This window comes from Staurois parvus, unplaced genomic scaffold, assembly GCF_062004578.1.
Source record: "Staurois parvus isolate SC_StPar_1 unplaced genomic scaffold, SC_StPar_1.0 ptg000385l, whole genome shotgun sequence".
In the NCBI taxonomy this organism is placed as follows: domain Eukaryota; kingdom Metazoa; phylum Chordata; class Amphibia; order Anura; family Ranidae; genus Staurois; species Staurois parvus.
In genome coordinates, this window is record NW_028318181.1 from 1706708 (window position 1) to 1731926 (window position 25219).

Genomic DNA, 25219 nt, shown 5'->3' on the forward strand with positions numbered 1-25219 from the left:
AATCAGCAGCATGCATGTCATGACTGTTGGGTCTGTTGGATTTCTATTACTCTACTACACCTGCTAGTAAATTATTTGCCATGTAGAAATATCATTTCTACCAAAAACAGTGATTGATCAGGTTAGTGATGTCTGACTGCTATTATTTTGAACACAACTGTATGTGAACCGGCACTAACTCTACTATAGTGTGTGCATATGTGGCAACAAATGACACCATGAAGCTACACAATCAATGCACATCTGATCCAGGTAAAATACAAAAGATGCAAGTGGGAAGGTTTATAATGAAAAAGTCACATTCACTTAATTAGAAAAATTCTATTATTTCCTTTTGTTTATATTATCAGTGTATTCTAAAACATTTTACATACAGTGCCTTGAAAAAGTCTTCATTCCCCTTGAAATTTTCCACATTTGTGTCATTTTACAGCCAAAAACTTAAATGTATTTTATTGGGATTTTATGTGAAAAATACATTTCGTTTTTGGTCATGATGAAAATTATGTGGAAAATTTCAAGGGGTAAAAATACTTTTTCAAGGCACCGCAGATCAGTGGCTTGCCACCTAGTTAACCGCTGTTCCAGCTGAGCTTACAACCACGTTTGTAGTTACATGCACTCATACAACCACACTGGGGTTTAACCAACCTAATTGCACCTTTCATTGTAGGGTAAAATGAGAATTCTAAGTGGTGTATTTTAAAAAAAAAAAAAAAAAAAAAAGGAATAACCACTTCCCAGCCACCCTATAGCAGTTTTACTACTCCAGGGTGGCCACTCTGCACAAAATTCCATTTTTTTTTTTGCATTTGTGGTTAGGGGGCAGGAAAGTAAGGAATGCATTGAAGGTAAACCAAAATGAAAACATGCACCAGTTCAGCTTTCAGAAAGAACATTGCCTGGAGTTACATTCCAGTTTGGCAACACTTTCATAGAACACAAATTAGTATATGAGGTACAGGTAGCCAAAGGAAATCCTTAGAACTGGATATATTCCATTACAAGGAATAGTGCAATCATCATCATTGTGTTGAAAAGGAACATGAATAAAATAAACCATCGTCTGGCTAAGAGTTTTGACAACTGATTTTACATGACAATTTGGCCTACACCAGAAAAAGCAAAAGCTGATGTTTAACAGTAGCCAATGACTAGACGTTTGAGAACAGTGGGAGCACAGGCTAAACAGAAAAAAAAAAGGATTATGTATAAATAGGCTACTGTATATGGATACCTTAGGTATAAAAATATCTGTGCCTAGAACATCACAGCCCATAAAGCAAAAAAGTGCCTGCACTATTCAATATGGATCATACAATTCCATGTTTAAAAACAGTCAACAAATAGTGACCCTGGAAGATACTAGAACAATCACTGTAAACTACATTAAACAATACATTTTATAATATGTATCTAAATATGCAGTTATTGCGACTCTGCTAGAACAGTCCTCTTCTATTCTAAGTTACCTCCAAGAGAAATTTTCATTAACACTGTAGTCACCACAGATGGCATCACAGAGTAAAATACAGTCCTGGCAGAGTGTAGGCATACAGCTCCTAATGTGTACAAAAGCATTTTGCGCAGTTTTGCAGCCATTGTGTCTTTATTGATGACAGGAAGGCAATGTGGTGCCTCTTCCACTAGCGCCACCAGCTCTGAAGGCTCTTCTGACTTTACTTTCCATAGAACTTCTTGTTTAGAAGGAAGATGAGAAGGTTTACATTGACCTTTGCTCGGTCAATCATCTTCATAACCGCAACACCCTCATACTGCAGCTGGAGAAGGTCCTGAAAGTGCAAATGGGGAAAATCAGGAAGGTGAACACTTGGTATAAAAGCCTGCATTCAATCTGCAAAGTTGATTGGAGAACACATAATACATGTCTTGTTTTCATACAAATTTAGGATACACACGCAGACCTTTACATGGATGATCTGGACACGTACTGGCACATTCATTGAGCTATGTTACAGGGTATCATTGTCAGTAACAAAACTAGCAATAGTTGAGCCCACTGGTAGAATGGTGTGGAAATCTCTGCAAACTATATATATATAAAAAAAAAAACCCTTCAGTTCTACATTTCTGTTCTCTTCTCTTGTTAATATGATCTTTTTGCAAACTGCTAAAATCTATTTCTTGGAATTGATTGATGAACACAGAAATTCAGATGCTGTCAGGTTCTACTATTATCCGCAGGAAGATTAAACATTGGAAAACCAACAAATTGTAAACCAACCTCATGATAACCCTTCATCTACAAAAGCATGCCTCAGATGGTAGCAAGCAGTACCTGAACATTAACACAGAATGGTAGGACCTGTGTCCCTCAATTGGCTGCTAGATACTCTGCATTCCTACTTCTTTTCTTGCCCATTGAGAGACACACAATTTAGATGCTGCTGGGACACCCAAATGTGGTGTGCTACAGAGGAACAACCTCTAACAAGCCCAACAGGACTGGGGAAGAGATGCTTGAAGGACCAACATCTGACACTTGATTAGGCTAAGCCTCTTACCCGATAGAGTAACCTGCCAGACAACCAAGGAAGGACACAGAATCAGCCTGATGCTCAAGACCAGGGGTCTCCAAACTTTTTAAGCAAAGGGCCAGGTTGCTGTCCTTCCGCCTTTAGGGGTGCTGGACTGTGGCCAGTGGGAGTAGAAAATGCCCTGGCAACAGTGCCCTATCATTGGCTTTAACCACATGCCGCCCAGCCACTGTAGAAATACGTTGGCAGGGCGGCATGGCTGGGCAAAACCACGTTTTAAAACGTGTTTGCAAAACAGGTAGGGGGCGCGCCACCGCCCTACCTGTCCCGCCGATCACGGCCACGGGTGTCAGTTACCGGCTGTGTCCCGCCGATTAGTGGCAATCACTGACAGAGAGCAGGGCTGCAGTAACTCTAGAATATTGTTTTTTTTTCTCAAAATTGTCAGCTTTTTTTTTTTTATAGCGCAAAAAATAAAAACCCGCACAGGCGATCAAATACCACCGAAAGAAAGCTCTATTTGTGTGAAAAAAGGACATAAATTTCATTTATGTATCGATTGCATGACCGCACAATTGTCCGTTAAACTAGCGCAGCGCTGTATAGCAAAAAAATGGCGTAAATTGCAGTATCTATACCATAGTTTGTAGACGCTATAACTTTCACACAAAGCAATCAATATACACTCATTGGGATTTTTTTTTACCAAAAACATGTAGAAGAATACATTTTGGCTTAAATTTATAACTAACTTTGAGTTTACTATATATTTTTTATAGCTGAAAGTAAAAAATATAGTTTTTCTTCAAAATTGTTGGTCTTTTTTTGTTTATAGCGTGAAAGATAAAAAGCGCACAGGTGATCAAATACCACCGAAAGAAAGCTCTATTTGTGTGAAAAATAGGACGTAAATTTTGTTTGGGTGCAGCATTGCATGACCGCGCAATTATCAGTTGAATTAGTGCAGCGCCGAGTAGCAAAAAGAGGCCTGGTCATTAAGTGGGGTAAATCCTCTGGAGGACAAGTGGTTAATAGGAGGAATAGTGCCACATTGTTGATAACAAAAAGAACAGTGCCCCATTGATGGTGTCAGTAGGGGGAATGGTGCTCCATCATTGGTTTCAGTTGGTGGAATAGTGCCCCAAGGGCCAGATAAAGGCAAGCAAAGGGCCACAGTTTGGAGATCACTGCCAGAGAGTTGCACCAAACAGAAAGGAATGCTAAACATGGATCTAAAAGCTGATCAACCACTACCCACTAAAACAGATGGAACAACTATAGTAACAAAAGAAAATAAAAACACAACTGGATGTGATCAACAGAAAATGGGGACAAACCCTGGAAGGAAAAAGTCCCAAGAAGTAATTAGGACAAACCAGGTCCAGGTGAGAAAGACTAGCCAATCTTCATGGGAAGGACTAAGCTGTCTAGAATCAAAACGACACAAAGTCAAGCATTAAAGAGGAGGTCTGGCTAGACAACCAAACTGGCTATGTGACACTTACCAGGGAAAACTTGAGCAGCAAAAACAAACAGCCATCGGGTGTGAAAAAGAGTGAGACCAGAGAATCCAAGGGATAGATTCCACAAAGTCAATGTGACTCAAGGGTTTGACTGAAGAGAAGGCACCCCCCACAAGGGTAGGCAGGAAATGGAATCGAAAGCATAGCCCCATATACTGGTGAGAAGGGGACCACTGGCGCTCATACATGCTCCCTGGCATGCACAGGTGCTGTTGTTACATTTCAGAGGATCCTGTTGAGAAACTGCCTTGTCTATCCCTGACCTCAAGCGCTGGATCTATGAAAGCTCCCAAGGAAACAATGGTATGCCTCCTTGAATGTTGTATGGCTAGCAAAAATCAGGGAAATCAATGAAATGGAAGACTTGGTTGCAACAGAGAGCACAAGAGATACATGTTTGAAAAAAATGTCTGCTCTGATTATTCAGCCCTACTAAACTTGGATCTAAACCCTGTAATGTTAGCAGAACACAACTTGTCTTATGGGACCCGAAAGTAAGAGCACGGCATCTATCCTTTCCCACGCTATTGTATCCTTTCCCACGCTGTTCAGGTGAGTTTACCCCCACCCATTTTTAAAAATGTTAATGAGTGCAGAGAGCCACGTGTAACATGGCACATATGGTATCGGATTTCCTCTCTTCAGTCTGTACAGCTCTGCTGAGCAAGCTGGCTGGCGAGTTGATTTTTGAACCATTTTTCCTTTATTACGGATATGCGTTGCCCGGTTCACTTAGTCCTTGCTTCATAAGCCAGTTATAGACCAGGGCAGGTGCCATGTTTTATTTTTCTGCTGAGCCGGGGGATTAAATAAGCTCATAATTTTATTTGCTGTGTTTTACAAAGTCTACTATTTGTATTATGGACATTATAATTATGATGTTGTACACGGAAATCCCTGTATACTTTTCTTTTTACCATTGTTGTGTATGATCTCTGTACTCTGTTTTATTGTTAAATAAAGATATGGAGGAGAAAAAAAAAAAAAAAAGGAAAGCCCCCGATCCTTCAGATCTAGAGAAGTATCAGACATCATGGAGCAAGGGACAGATATCTTTGTAGTACAGCTAAAAGCAATACATTGAGGGCAGAACAAAACAAAGCATCTGAAGAACCTTTCTTAAGAAGCTGATGATCAGTCAAAGGAAGGGGACCTATCTGCAGGTGCACAGGTCTCACAAAGTCATCAGGATATACTCTGTTCTTTTCAGAGGATACCTGCTGCAGTGAAAGAACCAGACTATTTTCCTTCACGCAGAAAGGACTCCCTACTCCTTCTTGTTGAAGACGTGGCAGCAGATGATGCCCAAACTGTTTTGAAGGGCAAGACAGTAGCCCCAGGAATAGTGGCTCTCCAGTGAGCAAAACCATATAGGGGAAGGGGGTGCCACAGGAAAAAAGGATTAGCCTGTGAGTAGAAAGAGGCATTCTCTGAACCTGAATTCCTGAGACACAAACTACCCAAGGACCCCTGGGGTTCACAATCAACCCCCCCCCCCAAAGTGCTTGCTGCATCTTCATACTGAAACTTTTTAAATAGAGTTTGTGGACTGCCTAAGTGGGCCTGGGGGCAGAAGTAGATGAAAGAAGCATAGGCTTCAGCCGATATTTCCCTACACCTGAGAAAGCATTGGAAGCCTTCGGCTCTCACTGCTGTCATGCAGGCACTTGGCAGGAGAGAGGGACCAGGAGCGTCGGCGGGGGACCTGAGAAGAGGATGGTTGGGGCTACTCTGTGCAAAGGCATTGCACAGAGCAGGTAAGTATAACAAGTTTTTTGATTTAAAAATAAAATAGAGAAACTTATCTTTAAAATCACTTTAAGAAAATAATATATATTTTCACACTACCCCTACACAAACACTTCAATGGTCATTCTTGTGAGGAGAAAAAAAAACACTTTCAAAGATTCACATCTTTGCTTTGCGGTAAAACACATTTTAAATTTGAAATGCACATTCCCAATGCATAAAAGACCTACATTTTAGGTGCTACAGTGCACAAATGTTATTAGGGTCCTGTGGTGTGCTGCAAATTAAAAAAAAAAAAACCGTTGCATGTGCATTACAAAGGTCTGCTATGGTGCTTTGGCAGCCCATATCAAATGAATGATCTTTCTTACCTCTACACACATACAGGCATGCAGTAATAAATAGTAAAGGCATGAAAAGTGTCCCTTCCCCTTTCTATAAATCATAATTTATCTTTATAAAAGTTATATAGTAGTATTGCGACTTAATTTAAAAAAGAAAAAAAAGCAATTAAGTCTGGTTTAATTTTTCAGTAAGCACATGAATCGTAACTTCAGAGTTATAATAACCTAGACATCTCTCTGCTATATTGGAAATGTGCAGTCTTTCATTTTTTGGCAGACCATGAGCAAATAGTACAGATAATGGGTTAACAAAACTCCAATGAGATTACCTGATAATGCAACATATATGTTTCCATTTGAACACCCATGAACTTGGCTTTCACTTCAAAATCACCAACTTCTTCCATAGGAGATATTTCAAAGATCACATTTTTAAATCTGCATAGACAACAGATGACAAGTGTGAGGGGTGTGTCAGACAGACAGTGTTGCAACACATATATACAGCATGAGATAAAAAAAAGAAATTCATCTTCAACACTGAAACCAGCAATGAAATTCTGCACCTTCTTTAGAAAATCGGAAATTTTGTGCATTTTGTAATCCAATGGTGCCACCAGTGATTTTGAAATTTGACCAACCAAGCCTTCAATTTCACCTCAAGTTGCTAAAGAAAAGAATTTTCGTGGCTGGGAATCTTCTTTTCTTTCCAGGCCACAGCTCATGCTTCTTTTTCGATTAAGTTTCTCGCATGATTCTTCCATCAATGATTAGAAACTAATGGTGCGAAATTCGAATGAAAATTCTTCGTTCCAATTTTCGAAAGAAAATTCTTACAGAATTCGACCTGTGTGTGGCTTGCATTACACAAAATCTGGAATTTCTGCTTCCCTGTCTTGTTATCTCAGGAGAGTAAACTTAATTTTTAATGTAAAAGGTGAAATGTATACTAACTTATGCTTATTAGGAAACATTTTGTTGATCTGGTGAAATACAAGAAGGAAGGTGAGCAAAAGACAGGCTTGAGAAGTGATGCAATCCCAGCACCCAGAGGGGAAGCAGCTGTGGGTTAAAGGGGAAGGGAATTGTTCAAGGGAAGGGAGGTACACAGGGCAATCCTCTCATAACACAAATGGCTGAAATCCAGTGGGTAGATACACAAGACAACACTAGCAGAATGGGCTAGGTGTGTAAACAAGAGAGAAACAGGATCCTAGTTAACAGAGTAATGAAGTGTAATTTTAGTGTGGAAGAAGGGGCTTCCGTCTAGACACTCTGCCATAAAGCCCAGATCAGTGGAAGGCTGCAGTAATGGGATCTCTGGAGAGCAATCAGAGTGACCATCAGGTTCTTGGTCACCTCTCTTACAGAAGTCCTTCTTCCCCGATTGCTCAGTTTGGCCGGGCAACCAGATCATTGAAGAGTCCTGGCTGTGCCAAACTTCTTTCAATTCAGAATTATGGAGGCCTCTGTGCTCTTGGCAACCTTCAGCGCAGCAGAAATGATTTATCGCCTTCCCCAGATCTGTGCCTTGCAATAGTCCTATCCCGGAGCTCTACAGACCGTTTCTTTGAATCATGGCTTTTTTTTCTGATACAGTATGCATTGTAAACTGTGAGGCCTTTTACCCCCGGTTCACATATATGCAGCCGTGCGGGCTTCGTTTTGCGCGGGCACAAGAGCCAATTCATTTGAATGGACTCCTGTGACATGCAGGGAAGTCCCTGCACTTCTTCTGAATACACAGCCCGCATGGGAGCCTCGGTTCGCATTACGGCTGCGTCTTCCAGTGCGGGCAGCGTGCCATTAGAACTAATGGCACCAGCCCCCGGGTCCGCATTCCTCAGTGCGGGTGGTACAGCTGCACGGATTTTCGTGCGGATCCGCAGCCGCACCACCCTCCTTATGCAGGCCATAGACGGGTCGAAAACCGGCCATTTTTAAAAAAACGAAAAATCGGTCGTTTAATAGGCCGCCGTTACCACCAATGGTAAAAAATAAAAAAATCGGCCGATTTTCGTCCCGTCTACGGCCGGCATTTAATTATTTCTGTTCCTTGCAGAGAGCACAGCTATTATATTTGACATGAAAACATATTGCGGTTGCAACAATGTATCCATTTCGGATACAGCTGTTTTTTATTCGGATACAAATAGATACATTGTTGCAACCGCAATACTTTTCATATAAAATATAATAGCGGACTGGAATTCTTCTTTTTCTTATTTTTTCTTCTTCTTGCAGGTCACGGCTCATGTGCAGATTTTTTATTGGTAAAACAATCGGCCGATTTGCCCATCATTGCCGGGAAAATCGGCTGATTTTTTCCTAACTTTACCGATAAAAAAAGTGCCAAAACCCCGAAAAATGGCCGACCAATTAACCCACTAACGGTGTGAAAATCGGCTGATTTTTTTTCTTTTTTCGGCTGAAAAATCGGCCGATTTTCGACCCGTCTATGGCCTGCATTATAGAGAGGTGTGTGCCTTTCCAAATCACATCTAATCAATTCATCTTACCACAGGTGGACTCCAATCAAGGTGTAGAAACATCTCAGCAATGATCAAGAGAAATGGGAGGCACCTGAGCTAAATTTCAAGTGTTGCTGCAAAGGGTCTGAATACTTATGCCAATGTGATATTTCAGTTTTTTATTTTTAATAAATTCACAGACATTTCTAAAATCCTGTTTTCATTTTGTTATTATGGGGTACTGAGTGTAGATTAATGAAAAAAATTATTTAAACTGTAGTATCAGGTTGCAACATGACAAAATTGAGAAAAGTAAATGAGAGTCTGAATACTTTCTAATCACACCACTGCAATTTAAAATCGTGCGATTTGTGTGTAATTTCAGGTCTGATTTCTGAAGACTTTATTGCTACTTGTAAAGATTTTCAGCAATTTCTTGCAATTTGCAGTGTGATTTCCATTATATTCTATGTATGTGAAATTGCAACAAAACTGAAGAAAAGGTAATGCAAGAACTACTTTAGAAATCACGCTGTAGCAAATCGCACATGTTAAGACACTGAAATTCACATTCATTAGATGCGATTTCAATTCACAAATTGCACCTGAAATCGCACCGGTTTGACCGGGCATAAGGAAATGGAACTACTCCGTAATTGCCCAATAGTACAAAATCAAACTGCTAACAGTCTTATGTATGATACTTATTTTCACTTATACCTCCCGCATGCTTTTTAGTCAGTGTATTTTGGAATGTCGGGCAGGGTAAGGTACAGTCAACAGCATAGCAGCAGGGAGATGATAGATGAACAAGGGACTTCAAAAAAGACTGACAAATACAGAGGCTGGCCTAATAAAGACAGCTACAGTTTTCTTACAACTGCTTTTTATTGGAAGAGGCAATGCTAAAAAAAACCCTTTTGGCTAATAAAGTATTTTTGCATTAACTGCATAAAAGTTACATTATAGTGATTGATGAAAAACATACTCAAGACAGACTGGTCCTTTACTTTTCCCCTTGAGCCCTCACACTTATGCGGTGTGGTATATCACATGTGATTCACACAGAAACCGCACTGCATTCCTGGGCAAGCTGCAGGACCCTTTTTTTTTGTTCGCACTAGAATTGGATTTCATGGGTATTCACACCTATGCAATCTGATTCTGCACATCTCACCATGTTTTGCAAACCGATTTCGGGGTGCTGTTACCATACACACCCACAGCGTTTTGTATGAACGGGGTGCGAATATGATGAGGTGTAGAATTTGCACACAAACCAGTGCAAATCCCGCACTGCATCAGTGTGAACCCGGGCTCAAAGTACTTCGTTAGTGCACCAACTGGGTTGGAGAGAGTGTTTGTTTTGTTTTTTTCTCAATGGAACGTGCCTCAGTGGCTCTTGAAAACACAGATATTCCACTTCAAAATCTTTGTCCTGCCACATGTCTATCCCATGGATGGACTGCCCTCTGCAATTTAACTTATTCTAGTTTCCATAAAAAAAAGCATCAAGTAGATTGCTTGTCAGCATGAAGTTCGGGTACGTGTGCACATCTTCCATTTGCAGTCTAATATCTTTGAATGAAGGGCACGGTTTTATGTATAAAGTCACTCAGGCTGGTATACACTTACTGGTTTGCTTGTAGATCCTCAATCTCCAGTAGCACACCTTTCTCATGGAGCCGGGCTGCCGTATATTTCAGAGATATCTTCTTGCTCTTTTTCACCCCTCCTGGTTTCTTGGAAACTCTGAATTTAAGAAATAAAAAAATAAACTGAATGTTTCCCAATTCTGTGTTTTTTTTTATAGAAAAGGAGAAAGTATCTAATATTTAAAAAGCAAAAAAAAAAAAGCAGTCAGCAGCAACCAAATTTCAAATCATCTAAGTTCTGAAAGTGACCAATTCTAAAATCTGATTGCTTGATATTGGTAACGAAACATCACTTTTTAAATATAATTAAAAAAAATAAGTCTATTTGTGTTGAAAACACAAGTCAAACCAAGCCCGCCCAAATCACAGAAAGAATATCTTTGGTACTCACTTGCCCTTGCTTGCCAGGTTGTCCAGGCAAGTCTTGATGTAACTCTTGTAATAGTCTACTTGTTCTTCATAAAACAGAGCCTTGGAGTTCAGAGCAGAATGAGTCTGCTGCAGCTTCACCAGTTCAGCCTTTCTCCTTTGTCGGTATCGCCTTTGATTACAAATCTCCTGAAGTAGAAAGCACAGCAAGCTTTTAATTAAAATTCAGGACAGATTTATTTATTGCATACATGTTCAGTAAAGTTTTCTGCCTTTTTCGTTTTAAACATAAAATTTCTGGTTTATCTTCTGCACTAAGTGCCTTACATGATCATATACTATTCCTCACATTGTAAATATCCCTGGTGCCCAATGCACAGCCTGGTGGTTCCTATGTGAGGCCAGCCATGTTTTGGGCTGGGTCCATCACCAGTTGGAGACTAGAGGGTTTAAGCAGTATCAACCGTAGTGTTGCCCACTAGCCTTGCCGCCTGCCCACCAACATTCCTAGTGCCAACTGTACCTGCTGGTCCCACCCTTTCCCAACCATTATTCCCACCCCTAGCTTGCAATTGTCAGCGCATTGCCCACTGAATCAGTGATAGGGCAGGGCTGTATACAGGTGGGAAGAAGGCAGTTTGAAAACTCAGTTGGAACCTGTGACAATCTTCCGCTTTGTGACGACTGACCATGCCTAACCAATGTGAGGGGGTCACCTAACCACTGAACACCAAATTGGCAGTCACTATGACGTGCCTCCATACATTGGTGGGCATTGAAGTGCCCTCTTAACCATTTCAATACCGAGCAATTTTACACCTTCCTGCCCAGGCCATTTTCAGCGCTCTCTCACACTTTGAATGACAATTGCGCGGTCATACAACATTTTACCCAAACTAAAATGTTATCATTTTCTTCACACAACTAGAGCTTTCTTTTGGTGGTATTTAATCACCGCTGGGGTTTTTATTTTTTGCTAAATTAACAAAAAAAGACCACAAATTTTGAAAAAAAACCCACGTTTTTCTTTGTTTCTGTTATAAAAGTTTACAAATAAATAATTGTTCTTCATAAATTTAGGCCGAGATGTATTCTGCTACATGTCTTTGGTGAAAATAACCCAAATTAAGATGTATTATTTAGTTTGTAGGAAAGTTATAGCGTTCACAAACTACGGTATAGATCTGAAAATTGATCAGTCCTGAAGTACTGACAGCCAATCTAATTTCTTGAGGTCCAAGAATGTCATAATAGTACAGATATCCCCCAAATGACCCCTTTTTGCAGAGTAGACAGTCCGACGTACTTCATAAGAGGAATGGCGAGTTTTTTGAAGTTGTATTTTATTTTCATAATTTTTTGAAAAATGAAAAAATTATTTTCACTATTTTTTTTTTTTTACATACTGTCACCAGTGCAGTACAGCGTCATCATATAACTGACATGGCGGTGAACAGGGACACTGACTGGTGACAGTATGAAAAAAAAATATATATATTTTTTTTTTATTTTTTTATTATTTTTAATTAAATTTTTTTTTTTTTTTTTTTAAGATTTTTTTTTCATATTTTACTATGACCAAAGTAGTACAATGTTACCAAAGTAACATTGTACTACTTTGGGGAAGTGATCAGATTTTTTTTTTTTTTTATAGAATTTGCTTATAGCAAAGAATTACTTTGCTATAAGCAAGCATTTACCTGAATGAAATCGATTCATTCAGGTTTTTTTTTTTGTGCTTAGCTGTGATTTGGCCACAGCTAATCACATGACATGTGCATGTGACCTGCTGTGACCATTCACAGCTAGGCACTAGTATACAATGGATGGCATGAATGAAGCCATCCATTGTATACAACTGTCATGTGACCTGCTGTGATTAGTCACAGCAGGTCACATGGTACCGGCAACGGGGCCGGTACTCAGATCTGTCATCGGCCGTGTCCGAGGCACACGGCCGGTGACAGATCGCACCGCTGCGTGGCTCTGCAACCGCGCGAACTGCGCATGTGCGGGAGCACGCCAAATGGCGTGCACCCGGAAGGCTGCAGCATTTTTGCGACCGCCAAATGGCTATAGGCCGGGCGGCTAATGGCTAAATTGAATGACAATGAACAAGGAGGAAACAAGTTAAGTAAAACTGCCACTGACCACCAATGAAGGGGGTTTAAATAGCACAATACTGATCACCAATATAGGTGTAATTATTGCAGTCACAGACAGCAATGCAGGGGGACATTACTTTATCAATTGACATCAATGTGGGCAATTACTATTACTGCTATGAACACCAATGATGAGGCTTGTTTTACCCCCACTTTCTCCTCAGTGTGCACTGCAGTATAAAATACAGCAGGACCAACATTTTCAGGTGTTGAGGTGTTTTACAGCCAATGAGTGCTCTGCCTAACTTGATGCAATGCACTTCAATCCACGAAAAAGTGCTGCTATTGTGTAGTCCGCTGGATATGAAGGCAGTAAGCATATAAGGTCTGTCTCTTAATATGAATTTAGAGAAAGAAATATAAGATCCAGCATCTTAAGGGGAAGTTCCGCTTTAAAGATTGGTCCCCCACTTCCCATTAAGGATTGACACCTTTGGGGAGAGGGGGGGGTCAGTGGAATGGGTACCCGAATTTGACAGGTACCCACTTCCACTGCGATTGCCTAGGCGATCGTAAGCGGTAGTTGTCCTCCCTCCCCGAAGTCTTGTGTGGCACGTGACAGGTCCCAGAAGATGATGGGGCATATTCAAGGCTTTGGACTTCTTTTTATTTCCTTTTCCATCTTTATAACATTCCATTACCTTGTTATGCAGGTCTTTTAACAGATCTTTTCTGATCCCCATGGCTCAGTATCTAGCTTGCTCAGGTCATCCACATAAGAGCTAACAAACTGATTATTTATACACAGACACTTACCCTTGGTTCACAAATCCACGTTCCTGTGGGCTGTCTTTTGCACGGGCTCGAGAGCCCATTCATTTGAATGGAATCCCGTGCCCTGGGACACGCAGGGAAGAAGTCCCTGTACTTCTTTGGAAACCGCAGCCCGCATGGGAACCTCGGTTCCCAGTGCGGTTGCGATTTCCAGTGCGGGCTGCGTGCCATTAGAATTAATGGTATCCGCCCGTGGGTCCCCATTCTTCTGTGTGGGTAGTGCGGCTGCACGGATTTTTGTGCAGATCCGCAGCGGCACCACCCGCACATATGTGAACCTAGCCTAATTGCAATTTAAAAAGACACAGATGTAGGAAATTAAATTTAATTGCCATTCTAACCTGTGTGTGTCACTTTGTGTGTCTGTACCAAGACCAAACATTCCAGGGTATGTAAACTTTTGATCATGGCTATTTGGGTGATTTATGTTATTATGATTTAAAAAGGATCCAAACAACTATGTGATAATAAATGGCTTCATATGATCACTATCCTTAACCTCCCTAGCGGTATGATTATTTCAGATTTTGGTGCTGAAAGCGGTACCATTATTTTGCATGGAAATATGTCGTTTTTTTTATTTTAGGCTGTAATTTTTAGGAATAACTCACTGAAATCTGTCCGAACAAGAGTCTATTAAACATCCCGGGTAGGATAAAATTTGAAACACGAAATCATAAATTATAATTTAATAAATAATCATAAAAAATAATAATATAATAATAATACATTTAATTCAATAATATAATCAAACCGAAAACACTGAAATTTGAAATAAAGCGCCAAGTTTGCACATTGCTGAGCAAAGTCGCAAAATCGTTTTCAGTGTCTGATGACGAATTTCCCCACGAATCATCACTCAATTTTGCAAGTGGTTCTGATTTACTATCGCTGTTCTCTAGCTGATCTAAACCCGCTTTTGACCTAAAAGGACGCTTTTTGGACGCCATGGACGTTTCTCAGTTTCCAGGCAGAAAGAACAGACAAAATGCAAGCAGGGCACAGGACAAAGCACTAGGGACAATATGTATGTGAAATGGGTTGAAACAGCAATGTTTTACTATGTAAAATTTGTTTGGAAAAAAATGACATTTTTAAAAATTTTCAAATTTCCCGCCGGCACCCGTACGTCCCGACGTCACAGGGACCGGAACACAGAAGCCGGATGCCGGCATCGGCCAGAGGAGATGGCCGGGGATGCTGCAGGGGACACATCGTGGGAGCGAAGGACAAGGTAAGCTCTGCAGGGACTCCCTATGCAGCGCCGCATGGTAAGCCCGAGTGTAGCTCGGGGTTTCCGCTTTTGGTACTGACATTTTACCCCGAGCTACACTTGGGAATACCGCTAGGGAGGTTAAATAAAAGACTGTCTTTTTGGCATATTAGTCAATTAAAAAATGTCACGATGTCTGCCAGGGTATGCAAACTTTTGATTACAACTGTATATGTTTTAGCATCTAGATCAGGACAACCTGCAGATCTCCAGCTACCAAAGTCCCAGCTTGTCCACTTCACCCACACATTTGGTCTCCTGGTCATAGTGGGTCCATTCCACATTAGAGACCAATGCTGTCTATAGTTGGTGTCATCATGAACATTCAATGACGCTTAAGGTGACTAATGGATTGGTAAAAAAATTTTAAAGATACCTTCAAGGTGCATTCAGTGGTCACCAAACGGTCAATATGTACTGGCACCGGTGTTCACCATATAAAAATGTATTTGGCAGTAATTACGGGTGGGGAGGGGTTGGTGGACAAAGAATATTCAAGAACATTCATATTCTTTTTATTATGCGGCCATAGAGATTTAAGCGGTTGATTTACTAAAGGCAAATATACTGTGCCCTGCAAGTGCAGTTGCTCTAGACCCGAGGGGAAGCTCTGAAACGAGAGGAAACTTCTATCATCCAAGCATGTGAAAGCAAAAATGCAGTTTTTTTTTTAAATTTTCCTTGCTTGTGATTGGGTAGTCTTTGCTAAGTCAAGCTGTACCTCATTTACTAAGCTCTGGAGCAACTGCACTTGCAGTGCCCATTATATCTGCCTTTAGTAAATTAACCCCAGTTTTGATAAAGGTACTTCTTTTCACTGCATACATTACTATAAAACACTTTTATAGGAGAAGTTTTAACTAATTCAGTATTTTTACAATGTTAAATAACTAATTCTGCAGAAACCAGGATTGCAGTGAAAATATATGAGATGATGATGCTGGATCCAACATTTTAAACCCTTCCATAGTATAATATAATTTGAAAAATCTAAACAAAACATTATGCCAGAAAGCATTGAAGTTAAAAAAAAATGCACCAGTTCTGCTTTCAGAAAACAAATAAAATTGCCTGGAGTTACATTCCAGTTTGGCAACACTTTCATAGAACACAGAAACTAGTATACAAGGTATAGGTAGCCAAAAGGAAATCCATATATAGTTGTGCTCAAAAGTTTGCATACCCTGGCAAAAATCATGAAATTTTGGAATTGATATTGAAAATATGACTAATCATGCTATTAAACGGTCTTTTATTTAAAGATAGTGATCATATGAAGCCATTTATTATCACATAGTTGTTTTGGCTCCTTTTTAAATCATATTGATATGAGAAATCACCCAAATAGCCCTGACCAGAAGTTTACATACCCTGGAATGTTTGCCCTTGGTACAGACACAAAAGGTGACACACACAGGTTAAAAATGGCAATTAAAGGTTAATTTCCCACATCCGTGGCTTTTTACATTGCAATTAATGCCTATTTATAAAATGTCACTGAGTTTGTTAGCTCTCACGTGGATGAAGGCTAGATACTGAGCCATGGGGATCAGAAAAGAACTGTCAAAAGACCTGTGTAACAAGGTAATGGAACTTTATAATGCTGGAAAATGATATAAAAAGATATCCAAAGCCTTGAATATGCCTATCAGTACTGTCCAATCACTTATTAAGAACTGAAAAGTTTTGGGATCTTTTGAAACCAAGCCAAGGTCAAGTAGACCAAGAAAGATTGCAGTCACAGCTTCCGGAAGAATTGTTCAAGTTCTAAAGGAAAACCTACAAGTAACCTCAAGAGAAATACACGCTTATCTGGAAAAAGATGGTGTGGTTGTTTTGAAGGAGCACAATACACAGATACTTGGACAAAAATGAGCTGCATTGTCAAGTGGCCAGAAAGAAGCCTGTACTGCGCCAATGCCACAAAAAAGGCTGGTGAGGCATATCAAGGTGTTGTCGGGATATTGTAACCAGGCATTTTTGAGGCATTGATACAGTAATGGCTTCTTTCTGGCCACTCGACCATGTAGCTAATTTTTGTGCAAGTATTGTAGTGTGCTCCTCCAAAACAACCATGCCGTAATTTTCCAAAGCAGCCTGTATTCCTCCTGAGGTTACCTGTGGGTTTTTCTTTGTATCCCAAACAATTTTTCTGGCACTTGTGTCTGCAATCTTTTTTTGGTCTACCTGACCTTGGCTTGGTATCAAGGGATCCCTGAATTTTCCACTTCTTAATAAATGATTGAACAGTACTGACTGTCATATTCAAGGCTTTGGATATCTTTTATATCTTTTTCCATCTTTATAAAGTTCCATTACCTTGTTATGCAGGTCTTTTGACAGTTCTTTTCTGCTCCCCATGGCTCAATATCTAGCCTGCTCAGTGCATTCATGTGAGAGCTTACAAACTCTAATACTATTTATAAACAGAAACTAACAACAACAACAACCTCCTCGATCCCCTACAGTCCGGCTTCTGTCCCCTACACTCCACCGAAACTGCCCTACTTAAACTCTCCAACGACCTGCTAACCGCCAAAGCTAATGGCCACTATTCAGTGCTCCTACTCCTTGACCTCTCTGCGGCCTTCGACACAGTCGACCACCCCCTCCTCCTCAAAAAACTACACTCTCTTGGCCTCAGAGATTCTGCTCCCTCCTGGCTCTCATCCTACCTGTCACAATGCTCTTTCAGCGTTACCTATAATGCTACCACCTCCCCCTCACTCCCCCTCTCTGTTCGGGTCCCTCAAGGCTCCGTCCTCGGGCCCCTTCTCTTCTCCATCTACACCTCCTCCCTTGGCCAACTCATACACTCTCACGGCTTCAACTACCACCTATATGCCGACGACACACAAATCTATCTCTCAACCCCCCACCTCACCACCTCAGTCTCTGCCCGAATCACACACCTACTGAGCGACATATCAGACCGGATGTCGCTCCACTTCCTGAAACTGAACCTCTCCAAAACAGAGTTTCTTGTCTTCCCCCCAGCCCTGACACCACCCCCCATTGACTTCTTCATCACATCCAACAACGCCACCATCAAACCCGCCCCGCAGGCCAGAGTACTTGGTGTCATTCTGGACTCCAACCTATTCTTCCAGCCCCAAGTCCAATCTTTACCAAGCTCGTGCAGACTCCACCTCCGCAACATCGCCAAAATACGCACGTTCCTAACCCCAGAAACCACTAAACAGCTCATCCACTCCCTCATCATATCACGACTCGACTACTGCAACTCCCTCCTTACTGGCCTGCCTCGTCGCTGGCTATCCCCGCTTCAGTCGATCCTGAATACGGCTGCCAGACTCATTCACCTTTCCAACCGCTCCATTTCCGCCACCCCCCTCTGCCGATCCCTCCACTGGCTTCCGATTGCGCAACAGATCAAATTCAAAATCCTAACACTGACGTACAAAGCTGCCCACCATACTGCCCCGAACTACATCACTGACCTACTATCCAAGTACCACCCAGCGCGCACACTCCGCTCCTCACAAGACCTCCTTCTCTCTAGTTCCCTGGTCTCCTCCTTCCATGCCCACCTCCAGGACTTCTCCAGAGTTTCACCCATCCTCTGGAACTCCCTGCCCCAACCCATCAGATTATCACCTACTCTCCTCTCCTTTATGCGCACCCTGAAAACCCACCTCTTCAGGGAAGCCTACCCCACCCCCTGCTAACTTGCCAACCTCCTCCACTCTTCCTACCACCCCATCCCCCACAGATATCTCCTCCTGTGCCACCATCCCCTCCCTCCTAGATTGTAAGCTCGAAAGAGCAGGGCCCTTGATCCCCTCATGTTTTGCATTGTATTGTTGTTGTTCTGTCACATGTTCTGTCCCCCTTTGTAATGTACAGCGCTGAGCGAACTATTGGCGCTTTATAAATACTGTATAATAATAATAATTGCAATTTAAAAGCCACAGATGTAGGAAATTAACCTTTAATTGCCATTTTAACCTGTGTGTGTCACCTTGTGTGTCTGTACCAAGGCCAAACATTCCAAGGGATGGAAACTTTTAATCAGGGCTATTTGTTAGATTTCTGTTATTACGATTTAAAAAGGAGCCAAACAACTATGTGAAAATAAATGGCTTCATATGATTACTATCCTTTAATAAAAGACTGTTTTTTGGAATGATCAGTCATATTTTCAATATCAATTCCAATATTTCAGTTTCTGACAGGGTATACAAACATTTGAACACAACTGTATATCAAAGACCACATTTTTTAAACCTGCACAGACAATAGATGACAAGTGTGAGGGTGTGTCAGGCAGAACACACATATAGTAGCACATATATACAGCATGTGATAAAAAACGAAAGTCACCTTGAGCACTAAAAACAGCACTGAAATTCTGCACCTAACACAAATTACTGGAATTTCCACTTCCCTGTTTTGTATGTCATCTCATGAGAGCAAAATTTTTAAATCTTAATGTGACAGGTTAAACATGTAAAATGTCAGTACTGCAAACTAGATAAGTGGCTCATTTTGCATGGTCTATTTAAGTATATCTCGATGGCCACCCACCTAATGTTGAATAGCTCCCCCTTTTGTCACCAAAACAGCCCTGACCCATTGTGAGGTGAGGCCTCCATGGATCATACTTAGTTTTCCAGCACATCCTGCAGATGCTAGATTGGATCGAGATCTGCAGAATTTGGAAGCCAAATCAACACCTTGAACTCATTGCATTCCTCAAAGCTTTCTTGAACCATTTTTGCAGTGGGGCGGGGCGCTTTATTCTGCTGAAAGAGGCCACTGCCATTATAAAATACAGTTTGGTATCTGTCACCAAGCCATCAGTAACAGCCTTTAAGTTATGTAAATTGTGAGGTGAGGCCTCAATGGATTAGACTTATTTTTCCAGCACATTCTACATATGCTAGATTGGATCGAGATATGTAGAATGTGGAAGCCAAATCAGCACCTTTAACTGATTGCATTCCTCAAAGCATTCTTGAACCATTTTTGCAGTGGGGCAGGGCACATTATCCTGCTGAAAGAGGCCACTGCCATTATAAAATACAGTTTCCCTGAAGGGGTGTACTTGGTCAGCAACAATGCTTAGAAAGGTGGTATATATACGTATATATATATGTATGTATATGCGTTTATAAAAACTACAAAAGATTGCACTTTAAATAACCCCCTCCAACCCCTCATCTTATAACAAGTAGAGGAGGTTGAGCTTTGCTCCCAAGGCATCTAGCCCTGGTTATTTACTACTTGACCTCCATACAGGTTGGTCATCAGCTCTGAGGAAAGGGATTCGTCCCCGAAACGCGTCAGCCATTTGACCGCACTGACAGTGAGAACACCTTGCCCGCCGTTGTGGCCATTGTCATTTTTCTATGCTTTTTAGATACATGCTTCGTCTGTGAGTATATTTTTATTATTTCATTCCTACAATAAACCTTGGATAATGCACTAGGTGTGTGCGCCACATGTTTTCTCTCTATCTGGTATGTGTCAAGTAATATCCACATGAAAAGGCAGCACCCAAGGCTTCCCATAACATTTTCCAAAACATCACACTGCCACCGCTGGCTTGCCTTCTTCCCATAATGCATCCTGATGCCATTTCTTCCCCAGGTATGCAACACACACATGCACCCAACCAAGTCACGTGCGAGAGTGACGTAACGCGTAGATACGCCAGCGGGAGGAGCTTTTGACGATCGACGGCTTGACGTCATATCCGGCGCGGGCGCCATCTTGGTGCTCCGGTTTCCGAATCACAGTACACCCCTGGAGTGGTGTAAAGGCTTGCTTGCTTTCAGGTCTATGTGAGTAGTTTTTAGTCTTCTTTGTTTTATAATAAAAGGTTTTACACTATACGAGTCTCTTTTGCCTCACTGGGGACCATACTGGAGGGCCATACACTGGAGAGACACCACGGACTTCATCCACCGCTTATGTTATAGCCAAGAGGAGGGATTTGCACCATTGCAAGAGGGATCCATCTACTATCTGGAGGAATATTCCATCTATTACACAAGGCTCTTTGGTCCCTGGGGGCCTGGGCAGGAAGGTGAGGGGGCACCCCAGCTATAGAGGATTGGCACACTGCAATTCACATCTGCATGGAGTTTGTGTGACACATAAGGACACTATTTCACCAATTTATTCATGTCACCTCTATGTATGTCATTTTCCTAGTTGTCCGCTTCACCCCACATTGATGTCAGTTATTTGTGTTCAAGTCTATTTGCATACTTGGGATATATATCACTGAGTCGCCTGTTTTAATATAGCGCCGTATTATTTGTTTATATTCATGCACCCAACCATCCACACAATGTAAAAATAGTGATGGGCCGAACACCCCCCCCTGAATTTCGAACTCATTGCAAGTCTATGGGACTCGAACTTGTAAATTCAAAAGTGCCCATTTTGAAGGCTTATATACAAGTTATTGGCCATGAAAGGGGTGTGGGGACTCGGGTACGGTCCTGAGGTACATAAATCAGTGAAAAAAAAAACTTACAAAAGTATTATTTTTAAAGGGGTAGTCATTTTTCATTGCCTACAGTTAAAAAAAAAAAAAAACCTTTAAATATCATGCCTGGGGGGTTCTCTTAAACTATCTGCAAACTTTCACATCTGTACAATGTATAGAACCTGCTTTAGCAAAAAAAAAGTGAAATGTAATATTTAGAAAAAAAACCTAATCCTTTACGTCTGGTAGGATGGTTTGGAGGGACTCTACAGTAAAAGATATTTTAAAAAGTGCGTGGGGTTCCCCCTAAAAGCCATACCAGGCCCTTTAGGCCACATGCCTTTTAAATTAGGACAGTGTCCCCATGCCGATGGGGACAAGGGCCTCTTCCCCACAACCCTGACCCAGTGGTTGTGGGGGTCTGCAGGCAGGGGAGCTCATTACCATCAGGGTACCCCTTTAAATAATGATTCTGCCCCCCTCCTTGTGAGTGAGTAAGGGGTACTTGTACCCCTACCCATTCACTAAAGGGTTAAATTGAGTAAAAAATAAAGAGACCAGACTTTTTAAAAATTCCTTTAACATAAAAAAAACAAACGTTTGTAATAAGTCCTTTGCCGGTCAAATGTGAACAATCGGGCGGAGCTAGGGGTAACTATTGTGATGTGATTGGCCAAAACATTGCACCTGACGACCTGTGGTCAGTTGCATTGTTTGGCCAATCACAATACACTGTGAAAGTGCAGTGCATTGTGGGACCCGGCAGGTGAACAGCCTGCCAAATGCCCTTACCATTCATGTGTTCGCAGAACACATGAATGGCCGATGTTCGAGTCGAACTTACAGCCCATTACTATGTAAAAGGAAACGCGATTCATCAGACAGGCCACCTTCTTCCATTACTCCGTGATCCAGTTCTGATGCTGTTTTGCCCATTGTAGGAGCTTTTGCCAGTGGACATGGGTCAGCATGGGCACTCTGGATGGTCTGCGGATACACAGCTGCACACACCACAGACTGCACTGCCCGTTTATTCTGCTTTCGACACAACAATTTCAGGGACAACAGATTTACTTGCTGCCTACCTATTGCTGATTGGTATTTAAAAAAAAAATAAATATATATATATATATATATACACACACACACACACGTGCGTATGAAGGGCAATTTATACAGACTTTCAGTGTCATCTACAGGAAACAAAATACTTATTCAAAGGAATATGGTGAAATGCATGAATGAAGGTCAGCAAGAGAGAGGCTTGAGCAGTGATGCAATCCCAGCACCCAGAGGCAAGGAGCTGTGGGTTAAAGGGGAAGGAAATTGCTCAAGGGAAGGGAGGTACACAGGGCAATCCTTACATAGCACAGATGGCTGAAATGTAGTAGGTCAATACCCAAGACAACACTAATAGAAAGGGCTGGGCACATAGGAGGAAAAAACAGGATCATAGTTAACAGAACAGTAATGAAGTGTGATGTTAGTGCATTACACTACTCCCATATTAAAACGTCCCAACAGCACTCTATATTGGTCTGCTGCATAAGGGCTCTTGGTAATTACAATCCCCAGTCCCCAACTGTTTATGTACTGTACTGGTTCACATATATGCAGATTGGATGCGGTTTGAACCACATCCAATCTGCATGACAAGTGAAATAACATTGCTTCCTATGGTGCCTGTTCACATACTGTATGTCCTGTACACTGGCAGTGCTGATTCAATGCGGATTGAAAAAGAGTCCTGTCCGATTTCTGAGCAGTGCAGTCTGGTTCAGGTGCGGATTAACAGGCTATTGAATTCTATGGGAACTGTTTCTAAACCACACGTCATCAGTTGTGAACAGGATAAAATCTTGACCTGAACCTGATCTAAAACTAACCTGAACCGCTGAACAACTACTGTGTCACTTAGCTGTGATATCTGAGCTTCAATCTGCAACGCACATGTGTGTACCCACACGACTCCTTTGCAAGTAACTTTATGTCCACCAGATTTAAGAAATATTTTGGTCCAAAGACCTTTTTAAAAATCCTAATGTACCACTGGAAACTTGTGTTCAAACATGTCCCCTAGAAACCCAATAGCTGTATTCTGGTGGATGCGACTGTCAGTAAATGCAGGACACATCATTCAGACGTGAACAGACATCTGGGTTCAGGTATCTCTCAATATATGCTCTGGATATATTGCTGGCTTTTTGGAGGACATTATAAGGCTGGCCATACACTATACAATTTTCTGTCCAATTTCTGCCCATTTTCCTTTAGATTTAACTTCCACTATGTAAAGCAAGGGCCTGCCTAATTGGATACAGTTGAAAGTGTTTTTCAGGTTTGACCTCATATTCTATGGTTTTTGGTAAATCTAAAGCAAAATTCTCAAGAAAATTGTATAATGTATGGCCAGCCTAATTAAAAGAGCAAACTAAATGGGAGAAACCCGTCCTTTCAAAGCTTGTATGCTCACCTAGGCGAGGATGACATATGAAGTAGGATATCTACATATAGTTTACATGGGCGAAGATATGATGGGGATCTCTGTCAAGTCTATAACGCATGGCAGAGAGCTGCAGCGTGTGTACACATTTGTGCAATCCCACAAAACCCAAATTCATGTCTGGAAAGCAGTAGGTCCTTGCCAGTCTCTGGGGCCAGACAGAGACATACAGGTATTTCCATGCATACAATGGAGTCTCGCAGAGTTTTGCACATGCATAGACGTGCCATGGGCCTCTGCCAGGTCATATAGACTAGAAATAAAAAAACTTTAGCTAGATAGGCTGCAGTTCCTCTTTCAAGAGTTCCTAAATTTTTTGTAGCCACAGATTGAGTATTATTATATACGGTTGTGCTCAAAAGTTTGCATCCCCTGGCAGAAATTGTGAAATTTGGGCATTGATATTGAAAATATGACTGATTATGCCAAATAATTGTCTTCTATTTAAGGATAGTGATCATATGAAGCCATTTATTTTCTCATAGTTATTTGGCTCCTTTTTAAATCATAATGATAACAGAAATCACTAATCCATTAGTCACCTTAAGTGTCATTGAATGTTTACGATGACACTAACTATAGACATTGGTCTCTGATGTGGGATGTACCCACTATGACCAGGAGACCAAATGTGTGGGTGAAGTGGACAAGCTGGTACTTTGGTAGCTGGAGATCTGCAGGTTGTCCTGATCTAGATGCTAAAACATATACAATTGTGCTCAAAAGTTTGCATACCCTGGCAGACATCGTGAAATTTTTGAATTGATATTGAAAATATGACTGATCATGCCAAAAGAAGTCTTTTATTTAAGGATAGTAATCATATGAAGCCATTTATTAAGTGTTCTTGCATGGCAAGACCACTTACTGTTATCTCACATATATATTCCTATTATTATAATAGCCAAATTTACCACCCTAACTCCTCCCACAGTTTTTACACTACATAGACAGTAATATACCGAAACGTGCGAATTGTTCCCGATTGGTGTGCTATTACTTTGTGGAACGATTCGACAAATGGTTCACGAAATATCGGCGTTTTTGTGGTGAAATTGGTCCCATAGGAATGAATGGCGGAATGTTCAAAACTAGAGTGGGAGCTGAAAAATCAGGACATGATTTCTAAACTGCCATCACTCCCTCATTTTCAAGCCCACCTACACAAATCTTATATCAAAACGTTCAGCTATCACTGCTGCCACTAAAAATGTCCACGGCTAAGCCATAGTCCTGATAGTTTTTACAATATGACCATTTGTTTGCAACTCACGCCGCCCATTGACATTCATTGAAACTCCACTCTAACCACCTCAAATTTGAAGGGCAATTTCTAAACTGCGACTGTGCCTTCATTTTTAATATTTCATATTTCAGAGACATACTATGCATCAAAGATGCATTTGAAGATGGCAACCGCCAGTGAAGTGAGCAA

At 41.2% G+C, this 25219-nt stretch overlaps 2 long non-coding RNA genes across 10 annotated transcripts in view; one reads left to right on the forward strand and one right to left on the reverse strand.

The window, feature by feature from the left end:
• Positions 1–25219, forward strand: part of LOC149455897 (uncharacterized) — a 363195-nt gene that overhangs the window by 96642 nt on the left and 241334 nt on the right. Inside the window, exon 3 of one of the 9 annotated variants that reach the window (XR_016314018.1) lies at positions 8639–8797. The exons of the other annotated variants lie outside the window; for them this stretch is intronic. This is a non-coding gene — a long non-coding RNA (uncharacterized LOC149455897). Of the gene's footprint in view, positions 1–8638; positions 8798–25219 lie in introns of those variants that run through there. 9 annotated transcript variants of the gene reach the window in all.
• Positions 1308–6537, reverse strand: LOC149455898 (uncharacterized). The gene is made up of 2 exons (XR_016314022.1): positions 6444–6537; positions 1308–1793 (listed from the first exon to the last, which is right to left on the reverse strand). It is a non-coding gene; the product is annotated as an uncharacterized LOC149455898 (long non-coding RNA).